Consider the following 27,981-nt stretch of genomic DNA (forward strand, 5'->3'; position numbering starts at 1 on the left):
TGGGTCGTTAATTCAGAAATCAAGCTCTGTCCGGGATTAGGTCGGAGGTGTGTAACCATGACTCAGTAGATAAGAAGAACTCTTGAGTGACCTACTGAAGGCTTACATATAAGGCATGAATTGTCAAAATGGAGTTGTTACTGATGAAGTTAAAGACAACGTTGATAAGCGTATTGACTGCTGCTATTTTGTGTTGCACACTGTGATTGCTTTGAGTGGATTAAAGCTTTTAAAACCTTTCCTGGACCGGATTCATTTGTGCCTGGGGATAGTGGTGTTTTTGTTCTAAATAATATCTTGGTTAAGTGCTATTCAAAATGAGACCTTACCTTAACAATGCTTCACAGGGATGTCCAACGTTTTTAGATTGGGGGCCACATACCATGCCTGGAGAGGATCAGGGGGCCACACTACCATACTGAAGATGCATCTGCTTTTTATGCACTCCACAGCTAGTGGTGCACCTCAGTCACGGAACAAAAAAACCCACTGCTGGTTACAGTATCACTTCAAGTTTACAACTTGAGATATTTACAAGTGGTATCGTTGCTACGACAGCACAAATGTAATGGAGAAAATGCACATATTAGTTGTTTTAAAATGTTGTAACTGCTCAAATCTAGGTGAAATTTTACCAAAAAGCATACAAGAAATGTTAGAAATCAGAATAAAAATCTGTTGAGATATGCGGCATGCAAGACCACAGTTAATGGGATGTCTAACCCTGCAGGTTTTTGCACAAGTAGTCTATGTCTGTACCAAATGTTGAAGTGGAAGTGCGAAGTGCATCTGCCAGATGTGTATATTTGATAACAGATGTCAATTTGTTTTCACATTCTTCATTCTGGACAACTGCTGCTCACAATAGTACATGGTACAAAAAGGTCCAGTAAACATCAAAGATAATATTTGTAGAAGACTATGCTATTTCATAGTATTTGCTATGATACTTAGATATATTTCTACATTAACAAGTACTATATATTTGTAAAAAATTCAGGAGACTGTTGTCTGCAAAGGCTGTCTTATGCAGTGATGGGAGTAACTCATTACAAAAGTAACATGTTACTGTAACATATTACAATTTTGAGTAACTAGTAATATAACAGATTACTTTTTCAAAACAGTAATGAAGTAATAGTAATATATTACTTTTTTTAGTAACTAGTAACTAGTTACTTTTGCATTACTTTGCAAAATCACATGTCGGGAGAGCTGTCGAGGCAGATATTGAGTGACCAAAAAAAAGAGGGTCTTTGCTGCTGAGTGTTTCTGCCCCCTTCCAGGTTTACTGTATAATACACTGCTCTTCGTAATACACAACCCTGTGTTAGCTAGAACTGTACATCCTTAAGGACACCTCCTTGCAGTACACCATTGCTTTTTACATACTTAAAGCAAAATGCTGCACCTTTACAGATAGTATGTCAATCTTTAGCTCCCCAACATTACTGGGGGCCTCTTATCACTATTAATATGCCTAGAAATGAAAGTCCCATTGCATCTCCAAAAGAATTGACCTCCAAGGAGACACAATCCACAAGTAATAAAATACAGTTAACACCAATTGTCCATTTTCATATTTACCTCCATATGGTGAAAACGGCCCTACATGTCAACAGTGATACAGTCCTCCTAATTTCCTGAATGCCAGGCTAGAACTCTCAGTCTCCTGATTCTATCTAATATCCCCACCACCACATTCAGGGAAACAACCCAACCTATCTCTCAGTGTATTGGTCACAAGCACTCTCTATCAAACATAATAGCTACTGGAGGCTGGCTGAGACAGCACTGCCAAGGCATGTTACAAGACTGGGAATAGTTTGTCTCTTGTAAGTTTTAGAGCAGGGGTGTCCAACCTTTTCAGTTGCAAGGGCCGCATTGAGTCAACAGAAATGGTCTGAGGGCAAACGGCAAGTGAGGACCAAAAAAAAAAAAAAAAAAAGGTCTCACACATTCACTGAAGAGCAAAAAAAAAAAAAACAACGCATCATAAACTGTTTATGTGGACTAATACAAAGTCAGCCCACTGGCTGTATTGTAGGTGAATTTGAACAATAAATAAATTAATAAATGCATAATATTTGCCCTAAAATTCAATATCTCATTTCTAATTATTAAAAAAACAGTTAATATTGGATCTGCAGAATAATTTCTGGTAGTAATGAGCCAATAGTATGCCTCATTTTACTGCTTTAATTTAAGGTAGCTCCAGAAAACCTTCATTGGTGCATGTTTTATATAAAAACTCGCGTACTGCATACACTTTGTGCAGGCTGCAACTTCATACTAACAGAAAATAATATTAAAATTGCTTTTCCCAAACCTCAGACATTTGAATAATTTGAAGAGATAACATTTTAAAAGCAAATCCAGAACTGCATTGCAAACACTGACCCACGCAATGGAAGACACAGCCGTTCTATCTGCATGCATTCAGTCTCTCAGCGGTGCCAGAGACGGTACCCCAGCTTACATTCTGTATGCAGGCTACAGGAAGTGGAGGGCTCCTATTCTCCTATACTCCTATTTGTAATACCCCTTGCATGTCAGAAATTCCTTAAATCACTCATCTTCATTTCCTAAAGCAGCATTTTGGACCACCTATGTAACTACGAGGGCAATTTCTGCAGGTAATATTAATGCAGACATTCTCCCTGCAGTTCCTGTTGCCCTATGGGCATGGCATCCAAGCCCTTTACAGTAAAACAACCTGCTACTGAAGAAATGCTTTTAAATAAAGCATATACATTTCACCAAACAGGCAGAAGAGTGGGTTAAAATTTCATACATGCTGTTCTGCACAGAAAGAAGAATCAAAATACAGGAACAAAATATATAAAGTGGATATGAAATTGGCAACATAGAACACATGGATGTTAAAACATCAGCAGAGTCAAGAAATGTAACTGAATTCACTGTCAGCAAGGATCCTGAACCAAATGTTGGTAGCTTCAAAACTTGACAGTTATGCAAGGCAACACTTCTGAAGAGTGCATTATGGTAATCCAGCTACCACACTTCTAAGACACTTTTCCAATTAAATTAAAAAAAAAAATCTATAAATAAATAAATAAAGCCCTCATTTTAACAACAACAAAAAAAAAAGGTCCACTTTTTTTGTACTTTGCAATGTCTTGCCATCTTGTGACTACCGCTAAAACATATACTATTATATAATTTTCACTCATCGGTTTCATTGCTATTATCAAATGCACTGTAGTTAATCAAAGCATTGCGTGTATTGTACACCTACTGGTCAGTAATTACATATTAAACTCACAAAATTACTTACCTTACCTTTTGCTATGTCGTGTAGTGTAACTGTAGTCAGTGTGTACTCCAAAATAAAATAAATCCTCTCTCCACGATCTCGCTCCTTCCTTCAGCTTTACCAGAACTATAAAAAGTGACCGAACGGTGTTTTCGCGCATGCGCATACCAGCGGAACGACGCTGGTATGAAAAAACGAAAGTTGGCGCATGCGCAGAACAGCAAAAGTATGCGGACATGTAAACACACGGAAAAAAAGTTAAATTAAAATTAAATTTAAATTTAAGGGTCGCGGGCCACATGGAAGAGCTCTGAGGGCCACATGCAGCCCGCGGGCCACGGGTTGGACACTCCTGTTTTAGAGGTACTGTTTATAATATAGGACTTTGTATGAATGGTTGCCAATTTTAGTATCAGCGTACTACTTTAGGACTTCTGATTTTGCCTTAGGATTGTACACTGTCTGTCTTAAAATAGTTGATTGTAAAAGGTGGACAGCTGTACACAATGATGCATAATGACCAACAGCTATTTGGCTAATTCATCTCTTCTTATTCTGTAATATTTTAAAGTCAGTAAAACTGATATTTAAAATGACTCCCTGACATGAGACTTTTATCCCTTCTTATTTTATTGCTTTGAACCTGCCTCTAGCAGTAAAAGGTTGTTACACAACTATTTACACTACTTGATGTTGCTAGCTTTTCAAATGCCGAAATTGAGACTTTTTTGTATGTGAGACTTTGCAGGACAAAAAATACCCACGTCATCTCTACTCCATGGTGGCAGCATCTTCTCTTTTCTGAACACTGTGTGCATTACACATGTTAACATGTTCCTTACATTCACAAAGAATTTAAAATAGCTATTCCATTGAAAGAGAAGGTAAATAAGCAAGAAAGTGAGCGTGTGTAAATGTATATGTGTGTATGCATGTATTTGTGTGTGTGTATGTATATACATATATATATATATATATATATATATATATATATATATATATATACATGGTTTAAATTAGTGGTTCCATTCATTTCTGTATGAGAGAAAAAGTGTGTGTGTATGTACGAGTATGTAATTTAAACTTTCCTTTCTATTTGTATGAGAGAGAAAGCATGTGTGTGTGTTACAATGTGAGCAAATATGTGTGTGTGTGTGTGTGTGTGTGTGTGTGTGTGTGTGTGTGTGTGTGTGTGTGTGTGTGTGTGTGTGTGTGTGTGTGTGTGTGTGTGAACTGTCCAGATTTAGCCTCATATCTTTGGTTGGATTGTCATAAAATGTGTGGTTTTCTGGCAAATCCTGGAGGACTGAAGTCACTAAATAATTACATATATGAGATTCAGACTTCATATCCTTCAGAAAATACATACTAAGACAAATCATGTTATTATAGCAACTTTCTAAGTTAAAAAAGCAATTGAAAAATTATATGGTGCTGCTTACTGTGATGGATTTGAAGTCTTCTTAAGACACTCAGTCTTGCTGGCTGGATTCTGCTGAAATCAAAGTCTGGTTATAGTTGCATTCACAGTCTGTTGCATACAGAAACTTACAGGATATACACTGATGAGAGAATATACTTTGCAGCATCAACTTAGAGCAGTAACAAATAACTTTTTATAATAAACCACACAGACTAATGTTGCAGCTTCAAGTACTGTTCCACTTTACTTCTCATATAGTACAGATTATGTGAAAGATATAATATTTACCTTGGGACAAATGTGTCCCTACCAATACCCCTAACATAACTGGATTAATACAGATCTTTATATACAATTTTAGTCATGCACACACATATACATTTCCTCTTGGTATTCTATTTTAGAGAATTGCTCATCCTGTAGAAACAATACTGATTGTTGCAGATGCTGACGCAAATGCTGACTTAATAATATTATTTTTAAGCTTCCTTGTTAAACAATGTCCAATGCTGAATTTATAAGAGGCCAGCTTTTCTGACAGCATGAACATCCTGTTTTTTCTTTAGTATTCTATTTGGATCTTTGTATAAGAACATCTGTTCTTGTGCAAATGCTGATAAGTGCAGAAAAGCATGTTTTTTAAGGAAACACATTGTAACAGTGTCATATGATAGAAACATGTCATGTTGTCCATTCTTTAAAAAAGCAGATTTTTACATTTTTGCTCTCACTGAAAATGAAATGCCTACATCCTGTTTTTAAGTCTGTAAGGAAATATGTCCATTCAGCAAGTTCCTTATTTTTCAAGCCACAGTCATTTAGTATGGATGCTGATCACATATTACTAAACTCTGTTTCTGCATTTAAGCAAGCTTTATTTTATACCTTATTTATGTTACATATTTGTAACATAATTACTTTCAACCATAAAACCCTGTTGAGCATAATCTTACAATTCCCTCTTTTTATTTTATTGTACTCAAAACACTTTATACTGGTATGTATTTTTTATCACATTATATAGAAAACAAATTAAGAAACAAAACCTTTAGTCTTCTTTTGATACAACAAATCAAAATGCAATTTTACAATGATATCAAGTATTACTACCAAAACTGAATGTATCTATCAACTTTTCCTTTTACAGACCATTCTGTGAAAATATTTTATCAGTTATGAGCTGTGTCTGCTTTCATTTTATTTTTTAACTTGATTAATTTATTATTTTGCAATCACAGAATTTCATTTATGATTTAGAACTCTTTTATTAACTTTTTGCAACTGTTGAATTAACTATAAGAGGCAAGAACTATGTGCTACTGCAAGCATTTATACACTGCTGAAAATATACAATTTTAATGTCATTTTAACCATCACATTGTGGTCATGTCTGAACATCTTGGTTGACAGTGAAGTGAACATAAAGTACTGAACTGGGCTTAGATATTTGCATGTAATTATTTCAGTATATTTAATACTTGAGGATTTAAAAAAAAACATGGTTTATATACTAAAGAATGTTATGTACATATTAGTCCATTAGATGTATAAATACAATATTTAATTTTCCTTTAACTGGGGTAACCAATACTAATACAGATAAAATGATGGTCCAAAAACCAATGATAAAACAGCAACTTGAAACCAGTGATATATGGTTTAAATTAGTGGTTCCATTCATTTCTGTATGAGAGAAAAAGTGCGTGTGTATGTACGAGTATATAATTTAAACTATCCTTTCTATTTGTATGAGAGAGAAAGCATGTGTGTGTGTGTTACTATGTGAGCGAATATGTGTGTGTGTGTGTGTGTGTGTGTGTGTGTGTGTGTGTGTGTGTGTGTGTGTGTGTGTGTGTGAACTGTCCAGATTTAGCCTCATAGCTTTGGTTGGATTGTCATAAAATGTGTGGTTTTCTGGCAAATCCTGGAGGACTGAAGTCACTAAATAATGACATATATGAGATTCAGACTTCATATCCTTCAGAAAATACATACTAAGACAAATCATGTTATTATAGCAACTTTCTAAGTTAAAAAAGCAATTGAAAAATTATATGGTGCTGCTTACTGTGATGGATTTGAAGTCTTCTTAAGACACTCAGTCTTGCTGGCTGGATTCTGCTGAAATCAAAGTCTGGTTATAGTTGCATTCACAGTCTGTTGCATACAGAAACTTACAGGATATACACTGATGAGAGAATATACTTTGCAGCATCAACTTAGAGCAGTAACAAATAACTTTTTATAATAAACCACACAGACTAATGTTGCAGCTTCAAGTACTGTTCCACTTTACTTCTCATATAGTACAGATTATGTGAAAGATATAATATTTACCTTGGGACAAATGTGTCTTTACAAATACCCCTAACATAACTGGATTAATACAGATCTTTATATACAATTTTAGTCATGCACACACATATACATTTCCTCTTGGTATTCTATTTTAGAGAATTGCTCATCCTGTAGAAACAATACTGATTGTTGCAGATGCTGACGCAAATGCTGACTTAATAATATTATTTTTAAGCTTCCTTGTTAAACAATGTCCAATGCTGAATTTATAAGAGGCCAGCTTTTCTTACAGCGTGAACATCCTGTTTTTTTTTTAGTATTCTATTTGGATCTTTGTATAAGAACATCTGTTCTTGTGCAAATGCTGATAAGTGCAGAAAAGCATGTTTTTTTAAGGAAACACATTGTAACAGTGTCATATGATAGAAACATGTCATGTTGTCCATTCTTTAAAAAAGCAGATTTTTACATTTTTGCTCTCACTGAAAATGAAATGCCTACATCCTGTTTTTAAGTCTGTAAGGAAATATGTCCATTCAGCAAGTTCCTTATTTTTCAAGCCACAGTCATTTAGTATGGATGCTGATCACATATTACTAAACTCTGTTTCTGCATTTAAGCAAGCTTTATTTTATATCTTATTTATGTTACATATTTGTAACAATTACTTTCAACCATAAAACCCTGTTGAGCATAATCTTACAATTCCCTCTTTTTATTTTATTGTACTCAAAACACTTTATACTGGTATGTATTTTTTATCACATTATATAGAAAACAAATTAAGAAACAAAACCTTTAGTCTTCTTTTGATACAACAAATCAAAATGCAATTTTACAATGATATCAAGTATTACTACCAAAACTGAATGTATCTATCAACTTTTCCTTTTACAGACCATTCTGTGAAAATATTTTATCAGTTATGAGCTGTGTCTGCTTTCATTTTATTTTTTAACTTGATTAATTTATTATTTTGCAATCACAGAATTTCATTTATGATTTAGAACTCTTTTATTAACTTTTTGCAACTGTTGAATTAACTATAAGAGGCAAGAACTATGTGCTACTGCAAGCATTTATACACTGCTGAAAATATACAGTTTTAATGTAATTTTAACCATCACATTGTGGTCATGTCTGAACATCTTGGTTGACAGTGAAGTGAACATAAAGTACTGAACTGGGCTTAGATATTTGCATGTAATTATTTCAGTATATTTAATACTTGAGGATTTAAAAAAAAACATGGTTTATATACTAAAGAATGTTATGTACATATTAGTCCATTAGATGTATAAATACAATATTTAATTTTCCTTTAACTGGGGTAACCAATACTAGTACAGATAAAATGATGGTCCAAAAACCAATGATAAAACAGCAACTTGAAACCAGTGATATATGGTTTAAATTAGTGGTTCCATTCATTTCTGTATGAGAGAAAAAATGCGTGTATGTACGAGTATGTAATTTAAACTATCCTTTCTATTTGTATGAGAGAGAAAGCATGTGTGTGTGTGTTACTATGTGAGCGAATATGTGTGTGTGTGTGTGTGTGTGTGTGTGTGTGTGTGTGTGTGTGTGTGTGTGTGTGAACTGTCCAGATTTAGCCTCATAGCTTTGGTTGGATTGTCATAAAATGTGTGGTTTTCTGGCAAATCCTGGAGGACTGAAGTCACTAAATAATGACATATATGAGATTCAGACTTCATATCCTTCAGAAAATACATACTAAGACAAATCATGTTATTATAGCAACTTTCTAAGTTAAAAAAGCAATTGAAAAATTATATGGTGCTGCTTACTGTGATGGATTTGAAGTCTTCTTAAGACACTCAGTCTTGCTGGCTGGATTCTGCTGAAATCAAAGTCTGGTTATAGTTGCATTCACAGTCTGTTGCATACAGAAACTTACAGGATATACACTGATGAGAGAATATACTTTGCAGCATCAACTTAGAGCAGTAACAAATAACTTTTTATAATAAACCACACAGACTAATGTTGCAGCTTCAAGTACTGTTCCACTTTACTTCTTATATAGTACAGATTATGTGAAAGATATAATATTTACCTTGGGACAAATGTGTCCCTACCAATACCCCTAACATAACTGGATTAATACAGATCTTTATATACAATTTTAGTCATGCACACACATATACATTTCCTCTTGGTATTCTATTTTAGAGAATTGCTCATCCTGTAGAAACAATACTGATTGTTGCAGATGCTGACGCAAATGCTGACTTAATAATATTATTTTTAAGCTTCCTTGTTAAACAATGTCCAATGCTGAATTTATAAGAGGCCAGCTTTTCTGACAGCGTGAACATCCTGTTTTTTCTTTAGTATTCTATTTGGATCTTTGTATAAGAACATCTGTTCTTGTGCAAATGCTGATAAGTGCAGAAAAGCATGTTTTTTTAAGGAAACACATTGTAACAGTGTCATATGATAGAAACATGTCATGTTGTCCATTCTTTAAAAAAGCAGATTTTTACATTTTTGCTCTCACTGAAAATGAAATGCCTACATCCTGTTTTTAAGTCTGTAAGGAAATATGTCCATTCAGCAAGTTCCTTATTTTTCAAGCCACAGTCATTTAGTATTGATGCTGATCACATATTAGTAAACTCTGTTTCTGCATTTAAGCAAGCTTTATTTTATACCTTATTTATGTTACATATTTGTAACATAATTACTTTCAACCATAAAACCCTGTTGAGCATAATCTTACAATTCCCTCTTTTTATTTTATTGTACTCAAAACACTTTATACTGGTATGTATTTTTTTATCACATTATATAGAAAACAAATTAAGAAACAAAACCTTTAGTCTTCTTTTGATACAACAAATCAAAATGCAATTTTACAATGATATCAAGTATTACTACCAAAACTGAATGTATCTATCAACTTTTCCTTTTACAGACCATTCTGTGAAAATATTTTATCAGTTATGAGCTGTGTCTACTTTCATTTTATTTTTTAACTTGATTAATTTATTATTTTGTAATCACAGAATTTCATTTATGATTTAGAACTCTTTTATTAACTTTTTGCAACTGTTGAATTAACTATAAGAGGCAAGAACTATGTGCTACTGCAAGCATTTATACTCTGCTGAAAATATACAGTTTTAATGTAATTTTAACCATCACATTGTGGTCATGTCTGAACATCTTGGTTGACAGTGAAGTGAACATAAAGTACTGAACTGGGCTTAGATATTTGCATGTAATTATTTCAGTATATTTACTACTTGAGGATTTAAAAAAAACATGGTTTATATACTAAAGAATGTTATGTACATATTAGTCCATTAGATGTATAAATACAATATTTAATTTTCCTTTAACTGGGGTAACCAATGCTAATACAGATAAAATGATGGTCCAAAATCCAATGATAAAACAGCAACTTGAAACCAGTGATAATATTACAACTTGAAAAATTACTTTTGAACTTATTACAATGTACCCTGTACAGTATGTATTTACACAGACTGTTTACTACTCATGCATTTCAATCTAGTAGTTATCCTGGACCCATTTTTTTAAAACATGGTTCTACTGAATTCTTTTGTATTTGTAGATACAAAGACTATCATTTGTAATGAATTCTTCTGCATTTGTACATACAAAGACTGTAAAGTACATTTAGTCTAATCTTACAAATTTAGTAACATTAGCATCAAGCAAAATCTTGGAAAATGTTTATGTCTCTTTAGAAATATCTAGTGGAATTGTCACCAGAGGCAACTACATACCCAGAAATTAAAAAAACATTTATGCTTTTTGCATACCAACATTGCCTTGCCAAAAACATATTAAAAATACTCTCTCTTGTATAGCTTAAGCCATCTCTTGTATAGCTTTAATAGGTTGTAAATACAATTTAATAAGCAGTTATCATTGCCACCTCACAGCAAGAGGTTCTCCGGTTCGATCCTCGGCTGGGGTGCCTTTTGTGCAGAGTCTGCATGTCCTCCCTGTGGTCGTGTGGGTTTCCTCCAGGTGCTCCGGTTTCCTCCCACATCCCAAAGACATGCTGTAGGTGGATTGGACACTCTAAATTGGCCCTAGGTGTGAGTGTGTGCATGTGCATGCCTTCTGTGGAAGGTTGGGTGCCTGGCTGGCAACTTGACTCTGTAAAACTCCACTGCCAATCATGAGCGGACAGGTGATCTGCTGTGGTGACCCCTAACTGGGAAAAGCCGAAAGAAGAACACTAAATAATACAATAATAACTAGCATAAAATATCTTGGATTTTCAGATTTAATCTGTTTACCAGTGTTTCTTATGCACTAATACCTGTTTTTTCTATCGTCCTAAAAGAGTATTGTCAAGAAGGAATGAAATAATTTCTTTCTGTAGCTCTGTTTCAGACCCTTGTGCAGTACTGCTTATACAGTCAGTGTAAAACTGAAAAAGTACCCCTCCCCCTGTAGTATTGCACTATTGTTTATCTGCTTTACGCTGTGAGAATAGAATGTATGCCAGCCCAACACTTTGGTTATACATTTGCTTTATTAGGTTATTAAACTTTAGACTTTTGTCTGATTTGCTAATTTTTTATAAAGCTTTTGCTGTTTATTACCACTAGTAGGTATTTATACCCTCCTGCACAATTGGTTTGAACTGTATGTATACTATAGCCCATCTGCTGGCTGTACTTGATGCAACTGAGGTTTTTTTTTCTTTTAACATTTACTTGCAAACAGATTATCAGTGACATCTATGCACAATTGTGACATTTTATAACAATTACCAAACAGTGTTGCCTGTAAACACTTTAACAATTATGTTTTAATAACAATGATGCTTTAGAAAAACTCAAGCTACTTGTCTGGCAATCAGTCTTGTTGTTTATCTTATCTTTTCAACATTTCCTGTAACTATTTATCTAGTCTAGGAAGGTCTGAGCTCACATTTTATACTTTATAAACTATAGTTAACTTTCTTGGCATTGTTTTATAAAGTATTAATACACTTGCAGTTTGAAATTAGAATGTAGTTGTAAAACATTTAGAAATATAATAAGTATTTGTGATTTGTATAACTATGCATTTATACTACATAAATAGACATTCCCCAGGATTCATGAAGCTTGCGCCAGGTGCAGGCGTAGCGTCGGCAATCTAACACCAAATATGGCTGCCAAGCGATTCAGGTATGAGCTGTTTCCACGTGCACTACTTGCGTACGCCATGCCCACATAGCTCCCTGTGCATGTATGCTAATCACCCCATGTGCAGCAGCATAGCATGCAAATGAAGGTATATAGCAATTCAGGAAGTGGTGCAGGCGTAGTGTAAGCATGCAGAAATGTAAACCGAAAAAAAAAAATGGTTTACATTTTTCAATCATAAAATCGGAGCCATGACAGTGGACCAAACTCACGTATTATACTGTTAATATATGCCAATGGCTAAATATATAGTCATTGGATTAAAACAATATGCACAAAATATGAAAAAGAACATTTAATATTATGCCCACACTAAAGCGAAGTTAAAGCGCAGGGCATCGATGCACAAAGGGGATGGCAAGGAATATACAAAAATATCGAATAAAACAACAATGAAACATATATCACAATTTCCCCATAATAGTCAATGGCAGGCATGCTACACCATACTCTTGGCGCAAGGGTTGCTAAGGGGCAGTGACAGTGTTATGCACAGTAGCTAAGAATTAGTAGGCAATGCCATGCAAATGAGAGGAGTAATACTGAATCACAGATTTCCTGCTCATGTAAAGATGCACAAAACAGCGTAGCATTATAACACAGAGGTGAGCCATTGAGATAAAAATTACATCAAGAGAGTGGTGTGTTGCCATTGCTGTAAGCACATTAGAGCATTGCAAACCTGGTTTGCCTGTTGCTAAGCAAAGCTGCAGGATAGGGGTATGTTGAAGTAGCCATAGCTTGACTTAGCTGACAGCACACAAGGTAACCGAATGTGCATGTGAACGTGGATGAAAATGCACTGTAAACCTGATAAATGGATGTGCGCAGTGCACACCAGAGCAGAAACAGGAAGGATGTGGGGAAAAAGATAAGGAAATGCTGCAGCATGGAAATAGGAGTACAAATGAGTAATTAACACCTAGAAACCCACAGTGGGCCATTGACAACGGCTAACAAGGCTGCTAGCAGCTACCTGCAAAACAGGAAAGAGGAGGTGCCGTACTGCAAAAAAAACAAAACTTTCACAGCAGAACAAAGCAAAATTGCAGTAGAACAGCTACAAAACACATTTCACAACACATTCCTGGGTAGGGAAAGTACAAAACAAGAAAGCCAGCAGCTGGCTGCATGCCTGTCAATGGGAGGGGATTCAGGTTGAAAAGTGAAATAAAGGGCAACAGATTAATCACGGCAGGCAAACATAATTTAACACCAAAGGCTCCACAATTGCAGCACTCACTGTAAAACCCATAATTAAGATACCCTGCAGCTGGATTTGCACATACACACCCAATGACATCAGCAGCATCCAAAGCACAATAGTATAAAGTGTGAAAGAACCTCGCACACACTTGTGTATTCCCAAATACTCTGCACCATTGGTGTAAACAGACGGGGAACTTTTAAATTGTACATGGTAGGGGCTGCCATTGCTTTGATTCATCAGCATGTGTTGGAGACTGAAGGTTGTGTGGAGGATGATGCTGACAACCACCTCAGGTACTGGAGGAGAAGAGTGTTCAGACCAAGGGTAGCCTACCAGGGGCTAAATGATCTGGAGATAGTAGAGCATTACAGGGTGGACAGGGACACCATACAGCAACTTGTTGAGCTGTGCCAGCCACGCCTCAGAGCGAGAAATAACAGAGGGGAACCCATCCCAGTGGACACAAAGGTATGTGTAAGCTTGAGAATACTAGCCACAGGTACCTTCCAAAGGCCAACTGGGGATATCCTGGGGGTCTCACAGGCATCGGCATCCAGGGTACTCCACCAGTTCCTGGATGCCATGTTACCACATGCCAATGAGCACATATACTTCCCCCAAATGCAGGAGGAGTTGGCCAGCAATATGCGTCTCTTCCACCATGTGGCAGAATACCTGGAGGTACTGGGTGCAATAGACTGCACGCACATACACATCAAGTCACCACCTGGTGAGCAGGGTAGGAGCTACATAAACTGCAAGGGATAACCCTCCATCAACTGCCAGGTCATGTGTAATGCCCAGGGCATTATCATGGATGTGTGTGCTAGCAGCCCTGCAAGGTATCATGACTCCCACATCTGGCATGCCTCACAGCTGTTTTAGGTATTTGCCAAGGGGGACATCCCATATGGCCACCTGGTGGGGGATGCTGGCTATGCACTGGAACCGTGGATGAAGACTCCCATCAGAAATACACCCATACCCATGCAAGAATGCCATAATGAGGCACACGCACAAACTAGAATCATCATAGAGCATGTGTTTGTGATGCTGAAATCACAGTTTCGTTGCTTGGGCATATCTGGTGGAGCCTTGCAGTACTCTCCAGGCACGTGTGCCCACATCTTCATAGTATGTGCCATGCTACACAATATGATCCTGTGGAAACAGCTGCAGCAGGGACAGAATGGTGAAGGCCCTCACAGCCCACCACCATTGCCAAGGGCCCCACAGGCACAGAGGTACTCAAACCATGAACACTCTGAGCCAGCCCCACTAGGCAGACGGAGGCATGTCCAGTATGCCCATGTCTTGGCAAAGAGGGAATGTATAGCACACACACACTGACAGTGTAGGCACCTACGGACTGACACCCTTCTCCACCTGCACACACAGTAAACATGGATGGCAAACACACAAGACCACCTGTAAATTGTCATGTATAGGTGGTCTACTGTGTGCATCCTACAGAGGCAGTCCTCAACTATTGCACACACAGCCGCTATTGGCACAAGGTAAGTCAACACCTGAACAGTAAATTAAGCTATCAGCATGTGCTGATACTGTATGTATAGGTTAATAGGTACATAGGTAGGTATTTGGCTAACTGCCGCAGGCCATTCACATGCCTAGCCAAAATGTGTCAGCTGTCACCACCCCATTGATTAACTAACTGTCCCAATGTGGAGCAGAGCGAATTGTGGGATCCCAGGGGTGTACCCACTGTTCCCCATCCACTCTGCAAGATGTCCCTGGAGTGTTAGTGAGGGGCTCCATATAATGTAATCAGGGATGTAGTTCCAAAGCATGGGGATTACCTGTGACATAAATCTGTCACACCAGCATCTTCCAGTTATGGTTGTAGCAAGGTTTAGCTCATTACAGTGTGTGGCTTACTGTGACATGGATTCCCATAGGTGGAGCATATCCATTAAGCCTGACTTGGACATGGCTATGTTGGGAAGCAAAGATCATCTCTGAGTAAACGAGTTGCCACTGAGTAATGCAAAAGTTCATGCAGTCTGGCAGCATAGGGTACATGTCTGAGGCCAGTAATGCTCTTGGCGAGGTATGTTCGTGGACCCTCCAGATGTCGGATGTGTCTTCTGAGGTACATCCCAAATAGGTTATCATACTCGATGATGGGATTGATGAGTGATGGGTAAAGGGGCACAATAACCTCAGTATGTCTAAATGTGAACCCTTAAGTAATCAGATGGCCTACATAGATGGATGGCCTAAGTACTTTGGAGATATGATTGTCAAAGGAGAGATCACTATCTAATGCAGTCCCCACAAACCCATTACCTCATCTGTATTAAAGTGGCTGCTACTCATGTGTTAATATGTGGGTGTTTAGTTTTTCCAACATGGAATGACCATGCAGTTTGTGGCCTTTAGCTGGAGGCCATGACTGTGATATCCTGTGCTGGTCTATGTGAGACCCCTTGAAGGATGTCTGTGACAGCTGGACTGTCAGTTATGGCCCCCAGTTTGCAGTAATCACCAAACACTGTCTGCTGTAGTCCACCTGTGTTTGCCTGTACCTCTTTGAAGTATATGGGAAACAGTAGGGGTCCCAGGACTGAGTCCTGTGGGACACCAGTTGTGATTGGTTAAGAGTTAGACCTGGAGGCTGCTAGGCTTACCATGTGGGTTCTGTGTGTAAGCCTATTGGCAACCCAACCTGTGATGTATGGGTGTATGTACTGGCTGGTGAGTTTATAAACAATACCTGAGTGGGGAATGGTATCATAATCCTTAGCGAGGTCCAGGTAGTATGTGTGAACTACCACACCCCACACCTAAAGTCTAGGTGACTGTAAGATGTCAAACAGGTTCAGTAGGCATGATCTGCACTCATCAAGCAGACCTGTGTTGGGTCGAGTGTCTGGAGGTTCCCAATGTCTCTGTTAATGAGTTCCATGACAATGCGCTCCATAGCCTTGCAGACCAGGCTAGTCAGGCTTATAGGGCAATAGTTCCTGGGGTCCATTGTGGTGCCACCTTTGTGGAGTGGGATCACTGTTGCTGTGCATCACTCTGTGGGTATGTAGCCTGTAGAGACTCTGTGTTTGAACAGTGTGTTTAGGTGAGGGGTTAGTTCATTTGGAGTTCATGTAAGACACAGCCAGGGACACTGTCCAGTCCCATTGAGGCTGTATTTGTGGCTTTGGATAGGGCTGTTTTATCCTGTGTGTCGGTGATTGCCAGGCCCGTACATTCTTCTGATATGGTTAAGAGCCGTTTAGGGGTTGAGAGGAGTGTGAAGTTTGCACTGAACAATCTGTCAAAATGCTGGCAATATCAGTTGGTTTAGTGTATTTTGTGCCAGTCTGCACCAACTCTGAGCAGATCTGAGAGTTCCCACTTATGTTCTTGACATAGCTAAAGAACACTTTGTGGTTGTCTGTAGTGTCCCATCCTTGGGAAATTGTCTTTTGAAGCTAGCCTTGGATGATTTCATGAGGGATTGTAGTTTCTTGCTGATACTGATCAGGGATGTCTGTCCTTCTAGGGATTTCACTCTTATCTGTACTAGATACCTCCTACTATTGTAGAGCCTGTGTATGGCAGGGGTCCACCACACCGGTTTCCTGTTCTTGGAGGAGTGAGTCTAGGTTAGACTTGGGATAGCATGATCCATGCATTCCTGCAGATGATCATAGAGTGCCTTTGTATAGGTTTCAGCATATTGGACAGCATTGTCCATTGGCGTGGGGGCTGTGAACCGTTCCACCTCAGGAATAAGCAATGTGAAGTCTGCTTTGGTAAAGATTTCCATGGTGGCTTCCTTGTTAGGGGTTGTGAGCGGAATGTGAATATCCAGAGTGATTACTGTATGGTCTGATCTAACCTGCGAGGGGTTGATGTTGGGTGTGGAACACCGGTCGCCCATGTTGGTGATGACCAGGTCCAATATGTTGTTCCCTCTGGTGGGGGTGTAGACCAGTTGTTCCAGGGTGTTAGAGTCGAGAAATTCTAGGAAGCGCTGGGCAAGGGAGTTAGTACTCGAGTAGTTCTCTCAGTTAATGTTTGGGTAGTTGACATCACCCAATATTAGGGTGTTTGGTAGGACCCGCATATTTCCAAGTGTCCCCAGAAATGCAGAATGTGGGTCCTGGGTCATGGTGGGTGATCTTTAGCAAGCTACAATTTGCATTGCAGTGTTGCCCATTGTCACTTGCACTTGGATGATCTCTGATGCATCATGCTGCACCACTAACCTGGAGGTGTGAGTATCCTTGATGAATATGGATACACCCCTTCCTTTTGTGTTCCGGTCCAGGTTCTGTGGCCGAAAGGTGTGGTATGAGTTATAACCTGGTGGTGCTGGGGTGCTCTCTGGAGTCTTAAACTGGGTGTCTGTTACTGCACAGATATCGATGTTCTCCATACTGAGGAGTGCCTCGAGTGTGTGCAATGTGAGGTTTAGACTTCTGGTGTTGAGTAGCAATATCCTCAATTTCTGGTTACATGTGCTATGTGCAGTGGTGGGTTTGTCTTATGAACCTTGCCTAAAAGTCCACCTTGCCTAATATCCACCTCTCTACTATTGTTTGCAATCAATGACGGCTGTGCATTTGTACATGTTCTGAAAATGTGTACTGACCCTTGTTACAGGGCTGTGCCAAATGGCTATGTGCACACCTACATAGAGTGAATATTGACAGTAGAGACACACTGGTTGAACGTGTAGATTTGTGTAGCCTAACTTCTCATTGCCAGACTAACAGCTGCTTGGAAATATGTTGACAGTACCGGTAATGAAACAGGGTGCATATCATCTTTAACTCCAATGTGACATCTGCTGTAGGTGTGTAAGATGTAGGAAACTGATGCCCATATGTAATAGCAGCTTCATAGGTGATGGTGTACACTATCTGATTATATCCTGATCATGTCGATAGTGGCAGCAGAGTCTATTGATTTCTGACTCTGTGTGGGGAGTGGGTGTCTGTGCCCAACACAGCTCATGGTTCTGCTGAGTATGTGAGTTTATACTCAGACAAGGATACAACCCTGTTCACACCTGCATCATCTGTAATTGACTATCAGGATGTGATGTGGCCCGCAGAGGGGGATTGCTACTAAAGGTAGCTACCAGGTTCCTGTAATAGCTAGTGTTGCCACATCCATAATTCAAATATTTACATGTGAGCATCACTGTCTAAAACGTCTTCATAAGCAGTAAGTATACTAAATACAGTACGTGGTACTTGTAGTACTGAATGCTCATACAGGCATGTCCACTAGTCAGCTACTGGTGTTTACTAATGTCACCTTTGTGTATGTGGCCATCCTGGGGGAATGCAATCTCTATGCCATGTACACTGCCAAACCTGCCTAACACCACACCCCACACATTGTCTGGGATGCAGCTACAGGGGTGATCTTGGAGGCAGTCCATACTACACCCATGACTGGACTAGACAGTCAAGAGGTGTAGGTTTACACATGCATCTCATCACCACAACCAACACATACCCTTACCAGAACACAGAAAGGACATACACACATTCCACCAGATATCACACACATCCACAGAGGCCTCTCAGTATCTGACCAAGCAAGAGGCCTCCCAAGTTGGAATAGACCGACAACAGAATACAAAGACTGTATGACATAGTTCTCATAATTGTGTCACACCTCAGGACATGTAGCCAGAAACATGGCCAACAGTACTCATTTGTGAACACAAACCCTAGCACTATGTTACACACCAAGCTATATGAGGGCAAACATACTGTCAACTGCCTGTCTGGCATGATTATCCACATACCCATACACTCCAACCACCTTTAGAACTATACACGTCACTGGCATATGCTATGTTGTTGTGCAGGACCTGTGATGCAGTAGCCTGGACTGCATGGAAACACATGTAGGAACTGTCAGGTCATGTAGCCCATGCGGCTATGTCCCATGGCCTAGGTAGCATTCTGCCAGTGACCAGAATGTTGCAGCAGTACAGGGACAAGGATTGTAGTCCACAATTGTGACATTTACTGGTGTAATTCAAAGAGTATCCAGCATCTCTCTGCCTGGGATAACATGTTTGATAAACCATGATGCTTTGCCAGACAGGGTCTGCACCTACCACCCCTAAGAATCTGGATACAGTGCCCTCATCATGCCAGGTTCAAGTGAAAGTCCACTGGTGCAACAGGGACAGCCAAGAAATAAACTGTGGGTCTTGCTGCTCAATGATATAAAGCAGGTACTCAATATGGACTCACTTACATCAATCTGAAACATGGAGAACATATCTGTGCAGTGATTGAGATATGGTTCAACACTTTGGAGAGAACACCTGCATGACCATGTTATAACACATACCTCACCTCTTGGCCAACATCCTTTATTGGAACACATGGGCCACAGGTGTGTCCAATCTCCTGAAGGATATGTGCACCCCCACGCAAGTTGCACTTGCACAACATAAGATGCATTAAGCTGAGCAACTACCTTTGTGCCAAAGTGTAATCCAAATTGCACCTTGTGACAGATCATCCACCATGCCACAGAAATCCCAACTGTCATTGTGCTGTAATGGGGAATGTTGTGAGACAGGATACCATAATCATGGCCACTCAGCTATCCCATTATGAACCAGGAAGACTCATCATGTACCAACACGTGCTCAATGCATGTTGGATGTCATCAACACCAATGACCTGGATCACTATAGTCACACCAACAGGGCTAACAGTATGCCACACATGGTCAGTCTTCAAAGACAATGTTATGCTCCTTAAGAGCGAAGTGGTGACTATCATGGCACCCATGCAGATGTACAATGCATTTGCAAATGCTGGATCCTACACAAATGCACTTTAGGCACTCACATATGCGCACAAATGCTGGCAATATCAGTTGGTTTAGTGTATGTTGCGCCAGTCTGCACTAACTCTGAGCATATCTGAGAGTTCCCACTTATGTTCTTGACATAGCTAAAGAACACTTTGTGGTTGTCTGTAGTGTCCCGTCCTTGGAAAATTGTCTTTTGAAGCCAGCCTTGGATGATTTCATGAGGGATTGTAGTTTCTTGCTGATACTGATCAGGGATGTCTGTCCTTCTAGGGATTTTGCTCTTATCTGTACTAGTTACCTCCTACTATTGTAGAGCCTGTGTATGGCAGGGGTCCACCAGACCAGTTTCCTGTTCTTGGAGGAGTGAGTCTAGGTTAGACTTGGGATAGCATGATCCATGCATTCCTGCAGATGATCATAGAGTGCCTTTGTATGGGTTTCAGCATCTTGGACAGCATTGTCCATTGGCGTGGGGGCTGTGAACCGTTCCACCTCAGGAATAAGCAATGTGAAGTCTGCGTTGGAAAATATTTTCATGGTGGTTTCCTTGTTTGGGGTTGTGAGTAGAATGTGAATATCCAGAGTGATTAGTCTATGGTCTGATCTAACCTGCTAGGGGTTGATGTCGGGTGTGGAACACCGGTCGCCCATGTTGGTGATGACCAGGTCCAATATGTTGTTCCCTTTGGTGGGGGTGTAGACCAGTTGTTCCAGGGTGTTAGATTCGAGAAATTCTAGGAAGCACTTAAGAGCGAAGTGGTGACTATCATGGCACCCATGCAGATGTACAATGCATGTGCAAATGCTGGGTCCTACACAAATGCACTTTAGGCGCTCACATATGTGCAGTGATCATGCCATTGAAACAAAAACAGGATTCAAACAAACACAACCATGAAGGCAAACTGGTGGTGCCCTGCCTAAACTGTACACAGAAGGTAGTAACTGTTGCAAGGGTCAACACACATGAGTGGAAGTTGATCCATGGTCAGCCTCAGTAAGATGCAGCTACACCATATAATGCCACGCAACACCACTGTGAAACTACTTATCCACATATTATGAAGCCAAACACAGAGGATTCCATAGCTGTGTCATGAAACATAATGGCAACAACAAGACCTGCTGTGCTTCACAGCACTATGGCATGAGAGGTACTGCACCTACAGAAATAGCACCTGTTCAGTCAGATAGGGTCTTAGATAACATAAACACACTGTCCCCCTTCCCAACAGGTACACATTCATATATCCATGTACACTACAGAGGCCCTGTAATAACAACTATGCAGGTACAAGCTGCACTCTCTAATGCCAAACATACAGGCTGCATGGGACCTCTCCACATTCCAGGTTATATCCTACACAAATGTCAAAACAATCTGCTCCCCACATAAACATCTCATACAATCATAGCTTCATGTCAGGCTGTGTACACACTCAATGGTGCACAGCAACAGTCATCTGTTAATGCTGTCAATATCCGAGGGATCCTGGTATGTGTACAGCTGACCTGGTTACAAATAGTGGTATCATTGCATTGCATGACACATAATGTAACTGTGTCAGTACATGGCTACTCTGCACAGGTGTTGTAGGGCTAGGTACAGTCTACCAGTCAAAGGTTACTTGGTGTTGTTCCATTACATGTCATACCACATGTATTGATGTGTGTTGGTGGTCTGAGGACATGGTGGTGTCTGAGAATTACATCCTAGAATGCAGCTTTTGACACTGTGACCTGCATCTGGCTCATCTGTGATGATATATGTTAGAGTACTGGTCTGTACATGTGAGTAGCCATTATGAATGTGGGGACACCACCACCTGGAGTGGTCCATACCAGTGTTATGGCCCACATGTCTGGTTCTGAGTTATATGGTGGTAGTGCTATTGTGCACAACAGAGCCGTCAGCCAGGTGTTCCTCACTGCACAGATGTCAGTATTCCCCATTGTAGGTTCAACAGAGAGTAGCTGTGCTTACGACAGCAACACATCTAACACTGGTTAGCATAAGCATACAATGCAATTGTCTTCTAGGTGTCAGGGTGTTATCCTGTGTTTAGGTCATTTGCCTTGGAATGGCACTATATGGGCAAATACAAATGAGGTATTATCAACACTCCCTTGAATCATGGATGCATGTGATCTGTGACAAAGGCTTGTCTTCTGTCAGTCATGTCATCCCAGACTGACAGACACTGGACAACCTCGTAATTACAGCAGGACATCGGCTCATTATGTTGGTCAAGCAGTTGCCATTCCTAGCATGAAATCACTTTCAAAGGAATCAAAACTCAAAACTTGTGCTTGTTATAGACTGATACATCTATTCTAATGTGTCAGACAGCAGCAGGTGTTGTGTAGATGACCAGTGTTAGATATATGTAGTGCAGTGTTCCTGCTAGCAATGACAACTACTGACACCGGAGACCATTACAACATGTTCTGTACGTCTAACTGTATGAGCATGGCCAATGTGGCCTTCCGTGTTTAGAATCGGAGTGCATCCTAAACAGCCCTGCGCTGCTAAGTGTATGAGCATGCCCAGTATAACTGTCTGTATTTGGACTCATAGTGCATTCCAAACAGCCCTGTGCTACTATGTGTGTGAGCATGACCACTGACACCTTGTGTATGTTATGTACTTCTATGTGTATGAGCATGGCGATTGTAACCCTGTATAGTGATAGTAGTCGTCCATTCCACAGAAGGGCATACTCCTGTTCGGGATGGACTCCTACATTAAACACACAGGTTCACAGCTATGTACATCGTAACTGTCAGCATCCCTGTTGATGTCTGCCATCCTGACTGTGGCACAACTGATAACTGTGTAGTACTGTAATAGTGATCTGTAGATAGGCAGGTGTTCTGATCCCATCACTAGTGTGTGTCAATCTGCCGGTGGACGGATCAATGCTTTTTAGAATACTCACACTCTGTACGATTCCTATACTCAACTTTGTCAAGGCTGATGATGTCAGTCACATAGGAATACTCCCCTGGGATTAATGTGAGCCAGTAATCTCGATAGCACATTCTGTAACTGCGTAATACTGTAGTGTGATAAAGTAGTTAGGTCAGTGTTCTAATCTGAGACATGCTGAGTGTGTATGTGTGTGTCCATTTGTTGTAGGATAGATCAATGCTTTTTAGAGTACTCACACTCCATACGATTCCTATACTCAACTTTGTCAAGGCTGATGATGTCACCCACCTAGGAATACTTCCCTGGGATTGATGTGACCCAGTAATCTTGATAGCATGTTCTGTAACTGCTTAATGCTGTAGTGTGATAAAGTAGTTAGGTCGGTGTTCTAATCCCAGACATGCCAAGAGTGTGTGTGTGTGTGTGTGTGTCTGTCTGTCTGCTGGTGGACAGAACAATGCTTTTTAGAGTATTCACACTCCGTATGATTCCTATACTCAACTTTGCCAAGGCTGATAATTTCACCCACCTAGGAATACTCCCTTGGCATTGATGTGACCCAGTAATCTCGATAGCACATTCTGTAACTGCGTAATGCTGTAGTGTGATAAAGTAGTCAGGTAGGTGTTCTATTCCAAGGCATTGCAGGTGTGTGTGTGTTTGATAGTCATATCCTATGTGTTGGTGGCTGTGAGTGGCTAGATACTTGATGTGTTGAGGAGCGTGTTTTGTTGTTTCCATATATAGTGGCCATAAATGTCACAATCAGCCAAGAGACTGGGTTGGCAAGGCATACCCATACATTTGGCAATAGGCCTGATGAGTATTGTCAGCAACCCTAATATTACCCTGAATACAGCCTGAACCAATGTGTCACACAGAAACACACTTGCCTTGGGATTAACACCAGTACATAATACAGGAGTCGCTGGTGGTTTCCTTTCATTCCTGTCTAATGCTTTGGTGTCACGAGGTTTGTTCTTGAGATATATATTCTATATCTATGTATGTGTGTATATATATATATATATATATATATATATATATATATATATATATATATATATATATATAGACATTAACACAAATACATCTATGTGATGGAATACATGTCCTATACTGCTGAATGCCTGTGCTGGATGATATGTATGTGATAACATCTGATGTATGTATAATCTGCCATGGCTTAGTGGTAAAGCACATCATCTGTGGTGTGCAGGGTCCTGGTTTTGAGCCTTGCAGATGCTGGTTGTTTTGTTGCTGGGCAGAACAAGGGACACATTTAAATTATTGGTGCTATTAACCTGACACATTGACAGACTCAGAGCATATGTATTCATACACATTGTCTGAGGCACATGCTGTTTATGACTCGTAATTGTTGTCATTATTCTTTAAGTGTAATCCACCACCTTTCCTCCTAATATCACTAGTTCTAGAAGAGTTTAGGTGGAACAGAGTTAGAATCTGAGTCAAAATCAGGGACGTCCCTGGTAATCATGGACAGTTCAATGGTATGGTCCCTATGTGTTCCCCCAATGGTTTATGGCCTATCCAGTGGATGTGCTCTCAGGGGTTGGGAGGTATGGGTGTCAGCTATGCCCATATCAGAATATTACTTACATACCCGGGGCGGTCCTAATACAGCTCTGCCAGCCAACACCTGCACACCTAGGCCCATAATCGCACACCCATAGTTCCCCCACCTGCCACTCCTCTACAGCACTCATCCTTACTGTGGGTGCAGGTGGGGTATAAACACACCACTACACACTGCCCACTCTCCCTATGTCGGGACACATGTCGTACGTTGTATCGACCCATGGGTTATCAGGCTTGCACAACCTACTGGTCCATGTACATCTACAGCCTGGTTTGATAAATCATTAACGGGAATGGCACCGATCATTAATTGTTGGTGTCCCACAAGGGACATCGTTGTCTGTGTTTCAAGTTTAGACCTTGCAGGTCTCTCCCACTGGAAGTATCCTGCCGGTGGTCTGGGAAGAAGTGGTGTGTTTACCTTTATTGTGTGTCTGTATGTCTCACCGGCCTAGCTGGGGGTGGGGTGGGGGTGATGCTACGTGCTACACGTTTGTTTATTGGACCTCCCACCACTATATGCATGGCCTGTGAACATATGTTACTCGTAACTGCTGTATCATATCCTAGCTATATACATGTGTATATTTACTGTCACGCATATATATATATATATATATATATATATATATATATATATATATATATTTACATTAATATATACAGATATATCTGTATATGTATGCATACATGTATATTTATATCTTGCTGTCTATATATATATATATATAAAATCTAACAACATATGGGTCTATGGTTGTCTGCATACGTATATGTTTATATGTGGGTATGTATCTGCATTCTTTCTCTGTATGTATACATTCATACTATGGTGATGGAGAGGCATATCTCTATGTCGCTATGGTACATATACACACACATACCTCTACATATATACGTCTACATCTGGTTATTCCGTTCCTTGCCATATAGATTACACTTTGCTTTAGTGGGTCTGGCAGTGGGTGTGTCTGCTCGTTAGCCGATGGCTCTGCCCAATGAACACATTCGCTTACATCCCTAGGGCTGTCCATATAGCCCCACATCAGCCAAACCCTGCACACCTAGACCCATAAGTAGCTACCCATAGTTACCCCACCCTCACCTCCTCAACAACACCCATCCTTACTCTGGGTCCTGGTCTTTTCTGAACACACCACTACACGCTGCCCATTCTCCACTTCACAGGACCCATTTCATACAATTGTCTTGGCCCATGGGTATGAGGGTTACCCACCCTTGTATTTCGAGTCTGTATACACCGTGGACAAAGTGGCCGATCTATCGCCTTTATTTGGTTTGTGCAAATTTTGGGGTGTCCTGCAAGGGACGCTCCAGTCTGTGTTCCAAGATTACAATCCACGGGTGCAATGTGTACCCCCCCGGTTGTATCCTGCCTGTGGTCTGGGGAGCAGTAAACTCTTTACATTGTTTGCATGTATGTTTCCCGTGTCCGGCTGGGGGAGAGGTGGTGGAAGGGCATGCTACGTGTTTCATGTTTCATGCCTGGGTTCCTCACTTCCATTGGCATATCCTGTGAACATATGTCATTCCTGTGTGCTATTTCCTATCATAGCTGAATATCTCTGTATATCTACGCACACACACATACACACACACACACACATATATATATATATATATATATATATATATATAGATATATATACGTATATGTATATGTATATGTCCATAATATATATATATATATATATATATATATATATATATATATATATATATATATATATATATATGTGTGTGTGTGTGTATATATATATATATATATATATATATATATATATATATATGTGTGTGTGTGTGTCTATACATATATGTCTATATATTTATATATATATATATATATATATATATATATATATATATATATATATATATGTGTGTGTGTGTGTGTGTGTGTGTGTGTGTGTGTGGGTGTCTGTAAACCAATACATACCCCATGCAAATGCACTTACACATGTGTAATGGTGTTTATATATGCTTCACCTGCATACTAGTGCCTTATTCATTATGACACTGACACTTCACTCCAGTTATCTTGTAATCGATATCTAGCAGGTTATAGAGCGGACAAATGTCACAATATGTTTATGTATGGATTACCATTAGTAATTGGAATGTGAAACAGTGGGATCCGGTACTAGAATGTCTGTTTGTTAGGTGTTGCTGTAACGAATGCACTATTGCTGTGCTGCTCCATATGCATATATACCCATATACCCATGGCTCCTGGTTCCCCAAAAACACACCCCAACGCCTCCCTAACACTGCTGTCATCCATTCTCCTGTCGGATTTACGGTGTATCAACACCAGTACAAACTGGCCAATCCCTACTCCTATAGAGCCATCCCAGTGGTTTACTCACTCCACATATCCTCAGAACTTCCATACGTTTAGTCTACAAACATTGGTGATGTGAGCGACCGAAGGAAAACTCTTCACAATTATTGGGTTGCCCCACATGGAACACGCATGTGTTTATGGCAAGATTAGACTCTATACTTCATTATATCCTTACTCCCGTTAACATGACACTACAATTAATATGTATGATTATGTGGTAACACACATGTTACACATGGGAGCCTAATTATGTATGTGTTCACCGTATTTCTTTTACAAATAGACCGATTTAGTATTTGGCATTGCCGTAATGGGCAGATCACAGGAATGATTCCATGTGTGGAGAAGCCCTCACATTTGATTATCCTCAGCACAGCTCTGACTTTGGGCACTGTACACACCTCTGTGTTTTAGCAGTTTCATCCTATCCCTCTTCTGCACAGTCTATTATTCCATCTACTGTCAATGTTTGTATGTTCACATTCCTGTTATCTATGTCTACAAATGGAATGCCTGTGTTACAGAGAATGTACTTCTATATATTGATGTCTGCATGTGTGTATGCATATATACCTATTATGAACTCACTGACCTCCACGGTGTGGTCCAGTTAGAACCAGGCCATCCAACCCTGGCATGCCTGGATCCATAATTTCATACCCATAGTTCCTCCACCCCACCCGTGTTCAACTTACATGTGTAACTTCCAATATCCACCTATTATCGCAGCCATGACACACCTCCAAACATTACCCTCTCCAGAGCTTTAGGGGCCCTACACATATGTTGTCCCACCTTGTGTATTCTCAGGCTCTCCCACCATTTAGTCTTTGAATATACCTGCCCTTGGTTGTGTAATG

This window comes from Protopterus annectens, chromosome 6.part0 (genome assembly GCF_019279795.1).
Source record: "Protopterus annectens isolate FY-2018-M chromosome 6.part0, PAN1.0, whole genome shotgun sequence".
In the NCBI taxonomy this organism is placed as follows: Eukaryota; Metazoa; Chordata; order Ceratodontiformes; family Protopteridae; genus Protopterus; species Protopterus annectens.